We start from the raw sequence: 16,355 nt of genomic DNA on the forward strand, positions 1-16,355 counted from the left end.
TGGCCACAGGCAACTCACCACCTGGATGAGTGCTTTTCCAACAATTAAGAAGCTTGACACCAAAGATAAAGCAGCCCACCTCATTGTCTCTACATTCAGAAGCTTTCATTCCCTTCACCACCAATGCGCAGTAGCAGCAGTGCACACTATTTACATGATACACTGCAGAAATTCACCAAGGCTCCGGAGACAGCAGCCTCCAAACCCACAACCACATGGACCTAGAATGATAAAGGCAGCAGATACATGGGAACACCACCATTTGCAATTTCACTTTCAAGCTACTTGTAGACAGTGGTGTTCCCAAATATCTGTTGCTGTTGATATTCTAGGTGAAAGTGATTGTGGGTTTGGAATTATGTTGGCATTGCTTCATTGTCACTGGGTCAAAATCTGGAATTCCCTCCCTAATAACACATTGGGTCAATCTGTTGCATATGGACTTCAGTGGTTTAAGATGGCAGCTCACCACCACCTTCTCAAAGGAAGTAGGGATGGTCAGCCAGAGGTGCCTACACCCCAAGAGTGAATTAAAAGAAACTGCATTAATGTCAAGTTATGGTCATGCACAACATATTGAGACCACACTGCACAAAGCAAGCAAAACTAAAACAAAGCAAGCTATTTAAATATTCAATTTGGAAGATTTCTCAACACATGGCAAAAAAATCTTATCTACTACCCAACATTATCACTTTACAGTTAATCAACATTCAAAAAGAACTGCTTCTTCTCAGTTCCCGTCCACGAGCAGCGAGGCTTTCTCTAAGGATTTGTTCCACAAGTGGGATCTCAGACATTCTCAAATTTATAACCATCTGCAGAGTTCTGAACAAATGTTTCTGGTTTGAAAGTTTCATAAACTAAATTCTTTCCCGAAAGTGAATCATTCCCTTAATTATGTTAACAATTTTCTTTTTCTTGAAGACCACATTTGAATCTGTCTCCAGTCAGGTTTCCTTTCAAATGCTCCGAAAGCTTTTCTGGGCTTTGGGCTCTGGGCTTCTCTAAGTAGAATAGATTTGTAGATTAGTCATTTATTGTCACTTATATTTTTACAAAAAATGTTGCGAAAAGTCTTGAAGTTGCCATGTTCTAGCACCAACATTAAGAGGAGAAATGAAGTATTTAAAAACATTAAGACAAAGTCCACCTTGGTTCAATTCACGGCTCATGGGTTCCTAAGGTTGAGAAAAAGGCAGGAATCACATTCTCCACCATTTAGTCTCGGGCTGTTGGAATTCCGGGCCAGACCAGCATGCCACTGAAGATGCTGCTGAAACAGGCCACCACACCAGGCCGTTGGAATCCTGGGCCGGACCTACCATGCTGCTCAAGCTGAAGGCTACATTGGCACCCCATGGGTTCATTGTTTATTTTAGGATTTTACAACTTAGCAAGGTAGACAACTGCACCTCAAGCTCTTTTGAGAAATTTGCAGACTGGGAGTTTTTTTGAAGCTTGGGGAAGTACAAGGTAGTGGCAGTGGAGTAGCTGCACAACGTAGCATGTGGGGTCCTCAGCCCAGAAGCTTGTAGCTCATCTACTCAGTTCACTTTTACAACTTTATCCATTCTCTGTTTTTAATGTTTCCAGTTAGTATAGATATTGTTATAACATTAAAATTCAATATACCTTCATTTAACGGCTTAAGCAGTGGATTTTGGTAGTTTGGAGCGCTGGTCTTTTCCCTGGCGTGGTAGTATTGGCCCTGCGGAGCAGTACCCTGGCATGGTGGTTAATTTACCTTTAAATGTTACTTATGAATTTACTTATGACTTCTGTCAATAATATACATGCCATGGTAAGGCAACTTTTAACACTTTTCACGTGCATTTTTACAAGAAAAATACAATGACAATAAATTGTAAGTTGATGCGCAAAATTCATCCATGGTTTGGGGGAAAGATTTTTGTTTCAGTTTTACTTTGTGCAGGGAGTTCTTTGAAATCACTGCATGGAGATACACGTATGGAGCAGTGCTCCAGAGAAGGGAGAGCATAGCAAAACTAGATGACCTCAGAGTAAGGTGTTACTGATAATCTTAGTTCAGAAGCATTGATGTAAAACTCTGAAGATGAATGACAACTGTAGGAGTAAGCTATCAGAGGAACAAAATCTAGGAGTTGAGGTTACAAGCACCTTCAAACATCACGGTGTTCGAGAAAGGATCCTGGTTTCAACACAAAAGAAGGATTGCTGTTGAATATGAAAAAGAAGTGTGTTTTAGGATTAATGGGTTTACAATCCTTCTTTCTGTTTAAAAACTCAAGTTTTATTATAAATAAACACTGGATTATTCCATTTTAGCATTTTGTTTGCTTCATAAATTTGTTTTAATGTTAAATCAAAATCTGCCAAACTGTGTGCTTTGTGTTTCACTTACAGACCACGATTAAAATCATACCAAAACAAAGTTAAGTCAGATTTTGTTCTTTGATCCGACCTGACCAGTACATTAACAGGGAATAAAACAAAACAAAAACCAATCCTCCATTATTCTAAAGTCAAAAGAAAGTTCATGTGTTTCAATCTTTTCTCTCTCCTGTTGTAAACACCCAAAATATAAACAAACTTACACGAACGCTCTAGGAAGCCCTGCTGCAAACAGCCAGGATTGAGGTCTTCTGGTGAACCCGTGGGCAAGTAGAACTGGGTATATAACTGAGGCACCAATGGAGAAAAGTTGAAGTATCAAAAGGTACAAATTGGAATCAGTTGAATCAATATCCTCGGTCAGCTAAAGCCAAGTGCAGCAACTTACCTATTGGGAGTAAGAAAAATCTTTGTGGGAAATGCCTGGTGCAATACAGGACCACGCTGATGGGATGGATGTTGAATATCCAATGGTGAAATGTAATCACAGGGCTAAAAACTACCTGGTATCATTTTTAATTTCTAATTTCTTTTTAAGCTGCAGCAAAGGCAAGAAACAAAATGGCAACAAAGTTTTGGGATATTGCTCAGAAGATCAGTCCACAGTGCTGCCTCGTGGCCACTTATTGGAACTACATTTCAACTGGACACATCTGAAATGCAGTTATTTTCATCTGTACATGCTGTGTGGAGAATTTTACCTGCTTAAGGAGACCGCACCTCGCAAAATAGCTCAAGTGCATCAGAAATGAAATCTGATGACCGAACAGAAATATGCCTTTTTAAATGTTGTCTTTAAATGCTGACCATCGCTTTATTAAAAGCTGAACTACTTCAAAAATCCATGGGAAAATAGAAAATTAAAATCTGCAATGAACGCTAGCTGAAGGAACAAACTAACCAAAGCCCAAGATATCAGGGAACAAACGTAATATGAACTGCCCCCCCGAAAAAAATCACAGTTCCATTTGTTTCCATCCATTGAGAGTTCCAAATCAAACAGCACTATGACAGAATGATGTTGAACAAAACTGAAGTAAAATAAGAATTCCACAACCAAAATTTCATAAAAATGGAACATCTCACTTAATTCGCTGCAAATCATTTAGCCTGATGTCATCTCCAACATGGCATAAACATGACCTTTGACTCACTGTGTGCAATGCTGCAGATTTACTTGTTAAAAAAAAATCTGCTTTTTTGATTGGAGGTGCAGCAACTGAGGCACTATTTGACAACCTTGTATATTTTTCGAACACTGTAATGTACAAGGATTAATGATTGATATTTGCAGAATAGGACCTGGTTTGCTGTTCAGTATTAGATAAATTAGAATAATGTCAAAAACAAAATTGGATGCTATGTAAATATTTATGTTAGACATTAAACGCTGCCACTTACGAATGAAAAGTGATGCCGTGTCTTGTTGAGAAATCAATACATGAGAATAGGAAAATTGCACAAGAAATAAGGGAATGCAGCAATGTTACACAGACAGGGTTTCCATAGCAACTGCAATGGCTTCACCCACAAATACAGTCTGATTCATCGAGTGAACTGATTAAGTGAGCACCAGACAAATCTTTTTACTTCAGATTTCTACTAAATTAAAGATTGATTTGCACCAAATTTTAAAAAAGCTTTCCGGCATTTAAGCCTTAACACAAAAAGCATTGCGAGTCCACACTAGCCTGGAGCAAGAATTTGCTGAAAAATGAAGAGTCCATTCTAAACTCCCACTGGAAAGCTTTAGCTTTCTGGATGTGCATGTGGAAATTACAGGGAATAAATGGGTCCTTAAATTGTCCGAATGTAGACTTGAAAATTCATAGCAAAAAGGAGAAAGAGGATGACTAATTCCTGCAAGGTACATAACTTTTTGATCAATTTGTTTCTGGCACGGCAGGGAAGGCAGCAGCTCTCGATCCAATTCTGGGGAATCACATAACATTTGCACCACACAATTACCAGGCAGTGTCTGTCTCCAAAAAGTGAATGAAATAACTGCCCTTGACACTGAATGGTATTACTATCACTGAATTCCCTACTATCAACATGCTTGGCAATACCATACACTAGAAACTCAACTGACTTGCCAAATTAACACAGTGGCTCAAGCAGATCAGATGCTGGAAATAATGCAGCGAGTAACTCACGTCCAGACTCACCAAAGTCTGTCCCACATTTACAAGGCACAAGTCAAGAGTGTGAAGGAGATAGTAAGAACTACCAATGCTGGAGTCTGAGAAAAGAGTGTGGAGTTGGAGGAACACAGCAGGCCTAGCAGCATCAGAAGAGCTGCAAAGCTGACGTTTCTTCAAAAATTTCTGGCCTGAAACGTCAGCTTTCCTGGTCCTCTGATGCTGCCTGACCTGCTGTGCTCCTCCAGCTCCACACTGTTTTATTTAAGAGTGTGAAGGAATGGTCTTCATTTGCATAAGTGGGCACAACTCGAACACCACTCAGGAAGCTTGACACCACCCAGGACAAGGCAACCACTTGACTGGTACCACATCCATGAGCATCCACTCCCTCCACCACTGACACTCAGTAGCAGTGCATGCTACCGACAAGATTCACTGCAGAAATTCAAAGATCCTTAGACAGCACCTTCCAAACCCATGATAACTTCCATCTAAAAGGACAAGCTACATGGAAACACGACCACCTGGAAATCTGCCTCCAAACCATTCACCATTCTGACTTGGAAATATATTATTGTTCCTTCACTGTTGCTAGGTCAAAATCGTGGAATATTCTCCCCATCTGTGAAATGGTATCTTTAGTTTAGAATGGTAATGGAAAATGAAATTCAACTATGAAAATATTCAACAAAAGGAGAGCTAAATCCAGTGAGTTGAAATGGGTCCATATATAATGAAATCACAAGAGTGGCAGGTAAAGTGCTAGATGGGCAATAAGAGGCCCTCAGAGAAGAAATAATTTCATTATAGACAGGGCAAAGCCCTCTAAGTGGGAAGACAAAGCACCCAATGCTTGAATTACTCAAAATACTAAAATTAAGACGAAACAAGAACTGAAAAAAAGAGGCTTATGATAAATACATGCTTATAATTTAATACAGAACTGAGGTAAACAAATGTCAGATCATTGACATGGATTCTATCATCACACGTGGAAACTCCACCCATCACGTGCTTGGCAAATACTCATATGGCTTGGCCAGCATAATTTATCTCGTACACTGCAGGCAAGGATACCCAGAGGCATGGTATATTGGTGAAACCATGCAAACGCTATGACAATGGATGAATGGACACTACACAACAACCTACTCACTAGGAGGGAATATCCCCATCAGGTCAAGAACATTTTGCCTCGGATTTTCAGGTAAACATCCTCCAAGGCAGAGTTCGGGGCACACAACAACACAGAGTTGCCAAGAAATGGCTGACAGCCAAGCTCAGTATCCATGAGGTTGGCCTCAACCTGGATCATGGGTTCATGTCGCACCACATGTGACTTTGCTATACTATACACTGACACACGCACACACACAGACTCACTGTCTCCCTTGCACTCACGCATCCATGGGCTGAATTTGCATTTGCAGAAGTATTCTATTTTGTTCAAAAAGTACACAATTTGTAGAAAGTCAATGTAGCATTTTATAAATTCCTACTTCGGAAATAAAATCCGTCTGACTCCAAGTTGATAGACAGCCAGATTCTAAAGACGGCCTCGCACCTAAAATGCATTGTCTGACCTGGGATGTCACCACTGGCATACTGGAGGATTAAAACCTTTAGCTATCTCAAGGCAGTGACTTGAAAGAAATACGTAATTTGCATATTAATCCTTTCTAACTGATAAAAGATTTTAACAACCATCTTAGGTTTGTTCAACATATTCGCAACAGTTCTATGACCCTTTGATCTTTTCTTTATAAATTCTGTTTCTCATACCATCTCTCTCACTGACACCTGAAGGTGCGAGGCTCCGAAAGCATGAATCTTCAAACAAACATGTTGGACTATTACATAGTGTTGTGAGATTTTGATAGAGGTGAACAAAAAGAAAGGAGAATGTGTGTTGTATTTCAGTACATCTTGCAAAGGCTTGCTTACCATATCACAGAGGGACCAGTGAGGCTGAAGGACTTGAGGCTGTTTTTGTTAGAGAGAAGAAGTTTAAGAGGTGACCTAATAGAGACATACAAGATGATCAGAGGATTAGGTAGAGAGGACAGTGAAAGCCTTTTTCCTTGGATGGAGATGGCTGGCACGAGGGGACATACCTTAAATTGAAGGGAGATAGATATAGGACAGATGTCAGAGGTAGGTTCTTTACTCAGAACGTAGTAAGGGCATGGAATGCCCTGCCTGCAACAGTAGTAGACTCATCAAGTTTAAGGGCATTGAAATGGTCATTGGGTAAACGTGGATAATAATGGAATAATGTAGGTTAGGTGGGCTTCAGTTTGGTTTCACAGGTCAGCGCAACATCGAGGGCCGAAGGGCCTGTACTGCGTTGTCGTGTTCTATGTCTATGTCTATCTCATGCACCATCTGCTCGAAGCATGCTCCTCCATTGCAACATAATTGCTTCAAACTAGCCCAGATATTTACATGCCTGATGATGGCAATGTCTGCACGTAACAGTTGGAATAAATATCTATTGAATTCCTTGATATCACAATTGTCATACCTATTTCCTTATGATATTGGAGATAGAACACATTGTCACATCAGACAACAACTGGATGAAAATACGTTACAGGGCAAAATCCAAATGAACCAACAATTCCTTCATAGGCATATAAAAAGTGGGTTATTAAGGCATGTGAGAGACTAATTCGGGACATAAAGATGATCTTCTTTTGGAAAAGAACATATTTAAGGCCCTGGATGAAGACTGGGCATAGGTCTTCATTAAAGAAGAGGATCTGCTAATCAAGTAAAAATCAAACGAAAAAGGGAAATTACAAGTGGCTAAACAGCGGCTCAAATATTTGGCAGCGCCAGAATGTTTGTCTATGTAGAAAAGTCAGTGGTCAGATGGGAGGCAAGGATTTAAAGTCCAGAGACTGTGGGCACTGTCTTTTAGCTCCAGAAGTGTTGGCGGGGACTGAAGGAATGCAAATATCACATCCCTATTTTGAGAGATAGAAGGGCAAGTTCAGTCATGATAGCCCACTCAGTCTTAGAGAGGGGAAACTTTCAGAGATAATAATCCACTTGGTAAACTAGAAATCAATAAAATGAAATCCAGCATGATTTGCTAAAGATCTGAAAATGTTACTAAGGTTTGAAATGCAAACAAACAAGACAAACCGCACTTCTTCAATGGAACACAAGCAGATGTACACATTTCTGTCAAACATTCCCAGCACAAACTTGGGGGACAGCCAACAATTTGCCCATGTGCAACAATATATTGAAATCTGTTAAGTAAATGAGATTTTCACAGTAAAATCAATATGGAATGCCAGTGACAACCTAATTTCAACAAAGTACAATTTCAGAATCAATTTTCCAAAATACAATTACAACTTTAATAACTGAAGTGGAACAACACTGACAAAAGTATTAGAGCTGCCAACTGTTCAAGTTAATATAGAAATAAGGCCAGAATTGACAAAGAGCAAAGTGTGACTTATTAAGAAGAATTTACTTTGTTACATTTCAAAACACTATATTTGCATTAGCTCTGATTCTCATCCCATGAAACATGACAAGAACAGATCATTCAGCCATTCATGTCACTGCAGAGTCTGGGTCTTTGTGCGCAAATTATTGCTGCATTTCCTACAACAGGAACTGCAACTATTTCTTTGGCTCTAATGCAAAGTGGAATAACCCTGGGTTGTGAAAAATCATCGTAGGTGTTCAAGCTTTTAATTCCTCGGACAGTTCTCAGCAATGATTTTATCAGTTGTACACCGCATGGTGCAACATGAAGTCCAACATATCAAAGTCACAGCAGTTGGTGCCTCAAGTGGCCCTCAGCCTTTAAATATTTTCTAATCGATGTGTACAGAGACATTATTATGCATCTTAAGCAGGTTGACACTTGAACCCAGGTCTACTGGTTCAGAGTTTGAGACGCTGCCACTATGCTTCAAGAACCCATAAATTGATGTCGCTGTTATAACTTGGCATTCCATTTGCTGTCTTGCTGTGCAGAGTTGCTGTCACACACTTGACCCAGGCCTGCTGATTCAAAACGTAGGGTCACTACCACCATGCCACAAGAGCCCTTAAAGTGAACCAGATGAGAATAATTACGCAACACTCTGATATGGAGTCTGACACACTACCATTGCACCACAAGCTCTATTTCCATCTTTCGGAGCACAGAGCCTGAGCTTTTTACTGATGCTTGTTGACTAGCCACCAAATAATAGGATGTGTGTGATGGAATACCCACATAGAATTTTAAAAAACCTGGCTTCTCCACAAGGTACCCTAAAATCAAGAATTTACAAACAAAATAGGACGAATGAGTACTTGGGCAAGTTACTGGGAGTACTGATGCCTTTTGTACATGGATAAATGTCAAAGACTTGTGAAAAGTTTTATTTAAAATTAGTGAAAATGGCAGTCTACGTGGTCAGTAGCTTGACTGAAAGTTTGATGTGTCTGTGATCAACAATCTTTACTGTAATCAAATTTCCATTTGTTAAAGTATAACCAACTACAGGAAATTATGAACTAGAGTTCCACAGGTTTGTGTCAACTGACAATGGTACCGAGTGCCATTATGCATATAATTCATGCTGCCATAACTGTCACTCAGTACAGTGACGCTTGCATGCTTTTCATATGCAAATATATTAAGCACAGATTTATAAATGTTATTTTTGATACACATCAGGTGATTGGAGAAATCACTCATTTGGTGGTATTATATACATACAATAAAATATATATTGACAGGCTGAAACTCTCATCAATAAAACTGACAATTAATTAATTAACTGATTTCCCAAACAAATAAGGACTGAGTAAGATCTAGAGATAATGGGAACTGCAGATGCTGGAGAATCCGAGATAACAAAGGTGGAGCTGGATGAACACAGCAGACCAAGCAGCATCTGAGGACCACAAAAGCTGACATTTCGGGCCTAGACCCTGCTGACCTTTAACTAATGATTGGAAGGATTAATTGGCTCAACAGTGATGGACTCAGAGCTATGCAGCAACTAAGGAATGTAGCTATTTGGATAAAAACAAACATTAAAATGATGAAAATTCACAAAATTAAATCAAAATGACAAAGGCAGTGATGACTGACACTTTAATGAGTGTAACTTAAATTTAAAAAGTGAGAGCAGATGTCTCAGTTGTACAAGGCTTGGTCACGCCCAAGGTGGAGTGCTGATTTCAGGTTTTGGATGGCAAATTTCAAAACACAATAACCTTGGAAGTGGAGTTGCTCAGATTAATTAGAATCAGATCAGATCCTAAAGCTTTATTTTTAATTCACCCATTGGACGTGGGCTTCACTGGCTGGGCCAGAATTTATCGCTTATCTCCAGCTGCACTTCAGAGGGTGGTATGTGCTGCCCTCCTGATTGCAATTCATTTTGAATGGTAGGCCCACAATTCTGTTAGGGAGGGAATTCTAAGATTTGGTTCCAGTGACACTGAAGGAACAGTGATATGAGGAGAACTTGCAGATGGTGGTACTCACACGTGCGCTACTCTTGTAGACTCGATGTTAGTGCTCATGGGTTTTGAATGCACTGTCCGAGGAGCCTTGGTGAATTTCTACAGTTCATCTTGTAGATGCTAAACACTGCTGCAACTCAGCATTGGTGTTGCAAGGAAATACATTTTTGTAGATGTAGGGTTAATTAAGTGGGCCACTTTGTCCTAGATGGTGTCAAGCTTCTTCAGTGTTTTGGAGCTGCATTGAGCCAGCAAAGTGGGAAGTATTCTATCACACTACTAACTCGTGCCTTGTAAGTAGTGGAGAGGCTTTGGGGAGTCAGGGTGAGAGTTGCTTGCTGCAGGATTCCTGGCCTCTGACGTGCTCTTAAATTTATCTGGTTCATCCAGTTCATTTTCTTATCGATGTTAATTTACAGTATATTGATAGTTGGGTATATGATGGTTATGCCAAAGAAGGTGAGATGATGGACAGACCTTCATTTATTGGACTTGATCATTGCTTGGTACTTATGTGGCAGGAATGTCACGGAAAAAAAGGTTCTCGAACAAACACTGGTTAGCCTGAACCTGGATATTCTCCAGGTCAGTCTACATTTGGACATGGATTGCTACATGACTACTAAATTGTGACAACGGTTTGAACAAACAACTATATGTATTTGAGAGAACAAAGTGTGGAGCTGGATGAACACAGCAGGCCAAGCAGCATCTTAGGATCACAAAAGCTGATGTTTCGGCCCTGGACCCTTCATCAGAAATGGGGGAGGGGGAGGGGGTTCTGAAATAAATAGGGAGACAGGGGTAGGCAGATCGAAGATGAATAGACGAGAAGATAGGTGGAGAGGGGGCAGACAAGTTGAAGGGGCGGGGATAGAGGCTGTAGAGGTGAGTGTAGGTTGGGAGGGGATAGGTCAGTCCAGGGAAGACGGATAAGTCAAGGGGACAGGATGAGGTTAGAAGGTAGGAAATGGAGATGCGGCTTGAAGTGGGAGGAGTGGGTAGGTGAGAAGAAGAACAGGTGAGGGAGTCTGGGATGAGCGGGGCTGGTTTTGGGATGCAGTGGGGGGAGGGGAGATTTTGAAGTTTATGAAATCCACATTGATACCATTGGGCTGCAGGGTTCCCAAGCGGAATAGGAGTTGCTGTTCCTGCAATCTTTGGGTGGCATCGTTGTGGCACTGCAGTTGGCCCAGGATGGGCATGTTGTCGAAGGAACGAGAGGGGGATTTGAAATGGTTCACGACTGAGAGGTGCAGTTGTTTATTGCAAACCAAGCGTAGGTGTTCTGCAAAGTGGTCCCCAAGCCTCCGCTTGGTTTCTCCAATGTAGAGGTAGCCACATCCGGTACAGCGGATGCAGTATACCACATTGGCAGATGTGCAGGTGAATCTCTGCTTGATGTGGGAAGTCTTCTTGGGGCCTGGGATGGGGGTGAGGGAGGTGGTGTGGGGGCAGATGTAGCACTTCCTGCAGTTGCAGGGGAAAGTGCTGGGTGTGGTGGTGTTGGAGGGGAGTGCGGAGCGGACAAGGGAGTCACGGAGAGTGTCATCCCTCCGGAAAGCAGACAAGGGTGGGGATAGAAAAATGTCTTTGGTTATGGGGTCGGATTGTAGATGGCGGAAGTGTCAGAGGATGATGTGTTGGATCTGGAGGTTGGTGGGGTGGTATGTGAGGACGAGGGGGATTCTCATTTGGCGAATATTGCAAGGATGGGGTGTGAGGGATGAGGTGCGGGAAATGCGGGAGACACAGTGGAGGGCATTCTCGACCACTGTTGGCGGGGAAATTGCAGTCCTTGAAAAGCAAGGACATCTGAGATGTATGGGAGTGGAATGCCTCATCCTGGGAGCAGATGCAGTGGAGTTGAAGGAACTGGGAATAGGGGATAGAATTTTTGCAGGAAGGTGGGTGGGAGGATGTGTATTCTAGGTAGCTGTGGGAGTCAGTGGGCTTCAAATGGATATCGGTTTCTAGGTGGTTGCTTGAGATGGAGACTGAGAGGTCCAGGAAGGTAAGGGATGTGTTGGAGATGGACCAGGTGAACTTGAGGTTGGGGTGGAAGGTGTTGGTGAAGTGGATGAACTGTATGAGCTCCTCTGGGGAGCAAGAGGTGCCGCCGATACAGTCATCAATGTAAGAGAGGAAGAGGTGGGGTTTGGGGCCATTGTAGCAACGGAAGAGGGATTGTTCCACGTAACCTACAAAGAGGCGGACATAGCTTGGGCCCATGCGGGTACCCATGGTCACCCCCTTAGTCTGTAGGAAGTGAGAGGAATCGAAAGGGAAGTTGTTGAAGGTGAGGACGAGTTTGGCTCGGCGGATGCGGGTGTCAGTGGAGGGGGACTGGTCGGGCCTGCGGGACAGGAAGAAGCGGAGGGCCTTTAGGCCTTATGCATGGGGAATGCAGGTGTATAGGGACTGGACATCCATGGTGAAAATGAGGTGTTGGGGACCGGGGAATTGGACGTTCTGGAGGAGGTGGAGGGCATGGGTGGTGTCATGGACGTAGGTGGGGAGTTCCTGGACCAAGGGGGAGAAAATGGAGTCCAGATAGGTGGAGATGAGTTCGGTGGGGCAGGGGCAGGTGGAGACAATGGGTGGGCCAGGGCAGGCGGGTTTGTAGATTTTGGGAAGGAGATAGAAGCGGGTGGTGCAGGGTTGGGGAACAATGAGGTTGGAGGCTGAGGGTGGGAGGTCACCTGAGGTGATGAGGTTGTGGATGGTTTAGGAGATGCATTCACCTGTGTTTAGAAGGATAAAAGTCAATTTAATAACATAAGAACTAGGAGCAGGACCATCTGGCCCTCGAGCCTGCCCCACCATTCAGTAAGATCATGGCTGATTTTTTTGAGACTCAGGTTCATTCACCCGCCTACTCACCATAAGCCTTAATTCCTTTACTCTTCAAAAGTTTATCTTTCCTAGCCTTAAACACATTCAGCGAGGTAGCTTCAACCTGTTCACAGGGCAGGGAATTCTACAGATTCACAACCCTTTAGGTGAAGAAGTTCCTCCTGACCTCAGTCCTACATCTGCTTCCCTTTATTTTGAGGCTATGCCGCCTAGTCCTAGTTTCACCAGCGAGTGGAAACAACCTCCCTGCCTCCACGTTATCTATTCCCTTCATAATCTTATATGTTTCTATAAGATCTCCCCTCATTCATCTGAATTCCAATGAGTATAATCCCAGCCTACTCAGTTTCTACTCGTAATCCAACCCTGTCAGCTCTGGAATCAACCGAGTGAATCTCCTCTGCACCCCTTCCAGTGCTGGTATATCCGTTCTCAAGTAAAGGGACCAAAACTGCACACAGTACTCCAGGTGTGGCCTCACCAGGACTCTCTACAGATGCAGCATAGCCTTCCTGTTTTTAAACTCCATCCCTTTAGCAATGGCAGACAAAATTCCATTTGCTTTTTTAATTACCTGCTGCACCTACATCACCTACTTCTAGCGATTCGTGCACAAGGACACCCAAGTCCCTTTGCACAGCAGCGTGCTGCAATTTTTTACCATTTAAAACATAGTCCATTTTGCTGTTATTCCTCCAAAACAGATGGCCCCACACTTATTGTACTCCATCTGCCAGACCTTTGCCCACTCACTCAGACTATCTATATCCCTCTGCAGGCTTTCAGTGTCTTCTGGACACATTGCTCTATCACTCATCTTAGTGTCATCTGCAAATTTTGACACACAACACTTAGTCCCCAACTCCAAATCATCTACGCAAATTGTAAACAATTGCAGTGTCAACACTAAACTCTAAGGCACACCACTAGCCACTGAGCACTAACCAGAAAAACACCCATTTACCCCTACTCTTTGTTTTCTACTTGTCAACCAATCCGCTATCCATGTCAATACATTACCTATAATAACATTCAACTTTGTCTTACGTTGCAGGCTTTGGTGTGGCACCTTGTCAAATGCTTTCTGGAAATCCAGATACACCACATCCACAGGTTCCCCACTGTCCACCATGCAAGTAATGTCCTCAAAGAATTCCACCAATTTAGTTAAACATGACCTACTCTTCATGAACCCATGCTGGGCGTTCCCAGTGGGGCCACTTATATCCAGATGTCTTGCTATTTCATCCTTAATGATAGATTCAAGCATTTTCCTTACTACCGAAGTTGAGCTAACTGGCCTAAAGTTACCTGCTTTTTGTTGACTTCCATTTTTAAACAGTGGCGCCACATTGGCTGTTTTCCAATCTGCGGGAACCACCTCAGTGTCCAGGGAATTTTGGTAAATAATTACTACGCATTTGCTCTTTACCCCATCACCTCTTTGAGCAACCTAGGATGCATTTCATCAGGGCAAGGAGACTTGACTATCTTGAGCTCCATTAGCTTGCCCAGCACTGCCTCCTCAGTGATAACGATAGTTATCACCTCAATCCTCAACTGCTAATAACCTTCTCGCCATCAGTTTTTGGCATGTTCTTTGTGTCTTCCACTGTGAAGGCTGATACAAAATAACTGTTTAATGCCTCAGCTGCTTCCTCATTCCCAGTTATTAAATTGGCCTTCTCATCTTCTAAAGGACAAATGTTTACCTTTGTCACTCTTTTCCAATTTACATATTTAGAGAAACTTTTGCTGCCTGTTTTTAAATTCTGGGCTAGTTTACTCTCACAATCTATCTTATTTTTCTTGGTAACTTTTTTTGTGGCTTTCTGTTGGCCTTTAAACATTTCCAAATCTACTAGTTTGCCACTGCTCTTTGTTTTTTGGTATATATTTTTTTTCCATTTCCAATCTGATACTTGCCTTTATTTCCTTGGACATCCATGGCTGACTCTTTTCCTCCAGTTCTTCCTTATCACTGGAACATACTTCTGCTCAGCAATGTGAAAAATCGTTTTGAAAGTCCTCCACTGTTCCTCAATTGACCCACATGAAGTGTTTGCTCCCATTCTACCTTCGCTAACTCCTCCCTCAACTCATCATCTCCTTTGTGTAAGCACAGGACATTGGTACTGGATTTAACCTTCTCATTCTGAAATCTGTATTTTACATTCGACCATACTGTGATCGGTCCTTCTGAGAGGTTCCCTAACTGTGAGATCATTAATTATTCCTGTCTTATTGCATAGGATTAGATCTACAACAGCTTGTTCTCTTGTAGGTTCCAGCACACATTGTTCAAGGAAATTACTGCGGATGTATTCTACGAACCCTGCTTAAGGCTGCCATGACCAACCTGGTTTGACCCACTGATATGTAGATTAAAATCCCCCATGATAATTGCTGTACCATTTTTACATGCATTAGCTATTTCTATGTTTATTGCCCGCCCCACCATGATGTAATTATTTGGTGGCCTACAGACCACACCTGGCCGTGACTTCTTCTCTCTGCTATTCCTAATTTCCACTCAAATGGCTTCAACCTTTTGTTCAGTAGCACCTAGATCATCTCTTACTACTGACTTGATATCATCCTTCAAAATCAGAGCGACACCACTTCCCTTATCTTCCTGTCTGTCCTTCCGAACAGTTTGATACCCCTGGATATGTAACTCCCAGTCATGACCATCCTGCAACCTTGTCTATATAATGGCTACTAAATCATATCCATTAGCCATGATTTGTGCCATCAACTTATCCACCTTGTTTCGGATGCTCCTAGCATTCAGATAAAGTGCCAGTTTCTGCAGCTTCTGTTTGAGTCCTATCACCTCCATTACTAACAGTTCGAGTCTTCCTTCCCTTGAATGGTTTTTGTATTATTCAATGGAGAACAAAGAACATTACAGCACAGGAACAGGCCCTTCGGCCCTCCAAGCCTGCACCGATCCAGATCCTCTACCTAAACCTGTGGCCTTTTTTCCAAGGATCTGTATTCCTCTGCTCCCTGCCCATTCGTGTATCTGTCTAGATACATCTTAAATGACACTATTGTGCCCGCCTCTACCACCACTAATGGCAACGTGTTCCAGGCACCCACCACCCTCTGTGTAAAGAACTTTCCACGCATATCTCCCTTAAACTTTTCCCCTCTCTCCTTGAAATCGTGACCCCGAGTAATTGAGTCCTCTACTCTGGGGAAAAAGCTTCTTGCTTGTCTACACGTTTTATTTTGTAGACCTTTATCAGGTCCCCCCTCAATCTTAGTCTTTCTAATGTAAATCATCCTAATCTACTCAACCTCTCTTCATAGCTAGCACCCTACATACCAGGCAACATCCTGGTCAACTTCCTCTGCACACTCTCCAAAGCATCCACATCCTTTTGGTAATGTGGGGACCAGAACTGGACGTAGTATCCAAATGTGGTCGAACCAAAGTCCTACTCAAGTCCTATATGAGGAGTTGAAGCTTCCTCGTCACTT

At 42.3% G+C, this 16,355-nt stretch overlaps 1 protein-coding gene across 1 annotated transcript in view; it reads right to left on the minus strand.

Moving 5' to 3' along the window:
* chchd3a (coiled-coil-helix-coiled-coil-helix domain containing 3a) overlaps nucleotides 1-16,355 on the minus strand; it is a 233,219-nt gene that overhangs the window by 113,876 nt on the left and 102,988 nt on the right. The window lies entirely within an intron of this gene.

Source organism: Stegostoma tigrinum, chromosome 25 (assembly GCF_030684315.1).
Source record: "Stegostoma tigrinum isolate sSteTig4 chromosome 25, sSteTig4.hap1, whole genome shotgun sequence".
NCBI classification, from domain to species: domain Eukaryota; kingdom Metazoa; phylum Chordata; class Chondrichthyes; order Orectolobiformes; family Stegostomatidae; genus Stegostoma; species Stegostoma tigrinum.